General features: G+C 37.3%; 1 long non-coding RNA gene across 1 annotated transcript; it reads right to left on the bottom strand.

The window, feature by feature from the left end:
* Window positions 1–583: 583 nt before the first annotated feature.
* LOC135262933 (uncharacterized) lies at window positions 584–1,770 on the bottom strand. Its single transcript, XR_010332347.1, has 2 exons — window positions 1,569–1,770; window positions 584–1,351 (listed from the first exon to the last, which is right to left on the bottom strand). It is a non-coding gene; the product is annotated as an uncharacterized LOC135262933 (long non-coding RNA).
* Window positions 1,771–4,292: the final 2,522 nt, after the last annotated feature.

The following is a 4,292-nucleotide window of genomic DNA, read 5'->3' as shown; positions in this document are numbered from 1 at the left end:
AACTCAGCAAGGGGAAGTGAAGAGAAGCACTTTTTGAAGATAGCCTTGAGTATGTCATGCTGTGAAGAAATGGCCAACTGTCACTTGGTCATGGTTTTGTGCCTTGTGGCTCTTGCTGACTAACAGAATCATTTTAATGAAGGTCACCATTTTGTATGCTACCAATGCAAAGCCATTTTCTTTTCAGACTAAATTATACAGTACATTAATCACTATGAATTTGGCAATTAAAAGCATTTCACGCATGTGTCATTGTGAACAAATTCATTTTCTCATTGCCATGATTACTCAGGTTTCTCGGTTTGCATGTGGTCTCAATCAATTATTCACACAATTTTGTCATGATGTACAATGCCTAATGGATTTTAGCTGCCAAGTCATTTTAAAAATTAGGTTTGGTCTGCCATACAAAACGTGGACAAGGAACTGTAAGCACATTATTCTAGTTTTTACAGAAATAGCACTTACATTTTAGAAAAGTAGACTGCAAAATGGTCTTGTTATAGTTTAAAATGTGTCATAGTTGGTCATCCTGGTTGACTACATTCTATTGATAAATGACAATTTCAGTCTTAGACAAAGATTTTACAGACTTTAAACATGTTTTATTCTTCAAAATATATCATTTCAACATTTTTATTTTTATTTATTATAAACAGCATACATATATGCAATGTACATTCCATTCAGGGCTATATAGCCTGCTGACCAGATACATTAAATCTCTCCAAATTAGCTCAATCTCACCTCCACTATTAGCACAGTCAAAGCAGACAGAACATACCAGGTAATGGGTAAAACTGCAAGTGGGGCATGACAATACACACACACACACACACATACACGCAGTCACCTCCAAAATTATTAACTGAACTGTTTTACCATGATCAGTTTCTTCAGGTAAAATGCAAGCCACTCAAAATCCATTGCCGTAGTGCTCTGCAAGTACAGTGCACTGCCGATACACAACCGTATTACAAAGACCCTTCCTTGTGTCAGCGTCATCTAAGGTGATCTGAGCAATTCGAATTAATGTGCAATTCATGAAATTAATCACAAAGCTGTTTCTTTGGAACAATTCAGTGGAATTAATATGGCGAAGAAGGGCGTGGTAACACCACCCAAACCCTGATTTAGACTTACAGTACCCTCAGATCACAAGCACAGGGTTGGGGATTGTGACTGCAAAGTCTTCTTCCGCATCGTTGCGTGAACTTGGAGACGGTCTTGGAGATTAGTGACCTCTCACTTGGGGTATTTGACAAACTGACACCCTACCATACCGAGTGTCCCACTCAGCTTGTCAAATACACTAAGTGGGGGGCCTTCATTCTCAGCAGCGATTCTGGACCTAAAAGTCGGAAAGAAAATATAGCAACATTTTCTAGCCCATCATCTAAAAACAGACACAACAGTATGTTATCAGTTACCATTATCAGTTTAAAAGCGCCTGAAATGTTATTTAAACTTTTATCAAGCATTTCTGTTTGATTAGATGGAAATATACAGAAAAAGCGAAGAGATGTGCTACATGTACTGGGATTACATGCAGCCACCTGCATACATACCTGAGGGACGATGCCATTGGGTGAAATGGTTCCACGGCACATTTTCCTTGAGCACAAGGATCATGCAGTAGAGACGTGCATTGTCTTGCAGCAGAGCAGAGCAAATTGAGTGTAAGACGGCTGTACATCCGATAATTAATAGGGCTAGGCATCACAAACGGGAAGTTGAAAAGGAGGAAGATAACTGTGAGGTTATCAGGCAGGAAGTATCTGCAAGCCAGTGACAGAACGCCACATTGTGAAATACAGCAGATAGATTTTGCCGTTTGAATTTCCAAGGCCATTACAGTGAGAACATACCTATTTGTTTTTCGAAACAAAGGAAACAAACCCCTGTCAAACAAACAAGTCAAAACCTATGAATTCAAATGCACTGCACTCCAACAGGTCTGGAGTTTTAGACCAGCACAGTGTTACTGTGGTTTACATATGTATTTTTGGTCATAGTTTTTTTTTATCAGTGGCAGCCTGTGCAGTGAAGATGCATTGAAAGAATATTTTACAGCACATAGGTACTCATGCGGTACAATGTTCCAATGAGGAAAAGTACTCACAATAGAAAAACCTCATTTTCGTTACAAGTCTGGTTTCATAGCAGCCTGCTTCCATAACCATTACTTCATAAACTAGTTGTAATAGGTACAATTTGTAGCGTAATTGAATTGTAATTCAGTAGATGAGCACTTTATGTGTTCATACACCCATAGAAAGCCCAAAGGCATCATTTAGAAAAAGGTAGTTTGTATATTCCCACAATTTGTCAGAACACATGTTCTTTACTGTGTAGCATCTTTCAGAGGCTCCAGGTTAGAAGACAGAAAAAATGCGACCCATTGTGCATGGCCCTTGGATTCAAATGTCTTTTACTCTTTCAGTTGCCTAGTGTGTTTTTTCTCTATCATTGACATGACATTTTTTATCATCCAAATTCTGTAATCTGAAAGATAATCGAATGGTTCTGTATTAAAACCTGATACCGAATGTTTGTTTTGTCATAGTGCAGATGATTCATTGCTCACTGCATCTGAACACCATGACTGTTCCATGATTGAACAAATTCTTCTCAAATACTTTTATTTTCATAAGTTGAAATCTGTAAGTTTGAATGTATTATTGCTATGACTATAAAAGAAAGATTTCATTGAGGCAATTTGAGCAGATGCGAGATTATTGATTATGCAATGTAAGTAGATGTAATTACATATATTATAATTAGGTATAATTACTCAAAGCACAGTAGTCACATATACAATATAAACTGTGGGGGAAAAAAAGATTAAATACTGTATGCTACCTTTATATGAATTTTTAAAATATTTCTTATTTAGGCACAGGTGTGAGGGATTTGTAAATTGGTTTACTCTCAAAAAGAACATGTTAATATCCAACACACTTTTTGTGTTACATTTTGTGTCAAAATTAGTTACTACTTTTGTGTTACAAATATGCAATTTATCTGTTACGAAGGAAGACGTTTTAACACATACTGTGTTGAAAGTAACACAAAATGTGTTGTCCTTAACTAGATATGGGGATGTGTTATAAATGACACGTGTTGTTTTTTGACACATCTGTTTTGGGTGTTCCCGCTCGGAGGCGAAGAAACCACGGCCTACGAAGTGCTGCTGTCCATTCGGTCTCTGAGGTCGGCTTGGGGCCAGATGGCGGGGGGAACAGATGTGATAGCCATTTAAGAAGCTTGGGGGGCACCACCTGTTTATGAAGGGAAGAACTGAAGGTCACAGAAAACAATGAGCTGAGTTATATTCCAGTGGCTATATACACGTCCACTGAAATTACTAGTGCCTTGATAGCTGTCATTTTTGTTCTTACATGCCAGTGAAATTATAATTCAATTTGAACACTGAATATTCTTTTGAGATGATATAAGTACACCCCCCCCTACCCCCTCAATGACTGAGTAGTTGTATGACGATGAAGGACTTCAGCTTCTACCCTCTCTTTCATGGTCTGACTGCATCACCACCCTGCTGTAAACAGTTTTCATATATTTGCACATGCTGAGCATAATTAATTCTTTACATAACTGACTGTTTTATGCTTTGCTGTGATATTCAAATGGCCACAACATTTAGCTGTTATGATGGTCTCATCAGTAAGCAGGACGGGAGTCTTAATAATGCTGTTGCCATTTTGTTTTTCGTTTCCTGTTTTGCACAGATTGATAGTAGCAATTCTCTTTTATTCTAAAGCATTCGGGTGAAGATGCTCTAAACCCAGCAGTAATAGAAAAGCATTACCACCTGTGAAATATTAATTACTTTGATTAGCATATTTAATCCATTTATAGCTGCTGATTATTCTGTCACTTCATAAAAAACACTGCATCAGTTCATCTGAGAATTGTAATCTATTGAAGCACAGGATAGTTAAATAAAATTTTAGAAAAACTATATTTTGATATAAATGATGAATCTATATAAGAGATTTTTTCAGTGTAAGTCCCAGTGGGGATTTTGGGCTCAATTACTGTCAAGACAAGGGTTGCTCACCATGGATGAACATTTTTTGGAGCTGAAACGGATGCCGATATGCACGTCATTATCAGGATTCTTATGAGTGACAGCAAATATTCTTCCATCTTTTGGTTTGGTTTGGGGTATTTTTGCACCTCCAGAATCTTAATTCGCTTGAGAAAATAAGAAATAAACTGTTTGTGTTTTTCCCAAAAGAAAATCGGGCTCACCTGATCCATTAAATAAC

The sequence above is a fragment of the Anguilla rostrata genome, chromosome 9, assembly GCF_018555375.3.
Source record: "Anguilla rostrata isolate EN2019 chromosome 9, ASM1855537v3, whole genome shotgun sequence".
NCBI lineage: Eukaryota > Metazoa > Chordata > Actinopteri > Anguilliformes > Anguillidae > Anguilla > Anguilla rostrata.
Note: the sequence above shows the minus strand (reverse complement) of the source record. Positions and strands in the feature narration are given on the sequence as shown.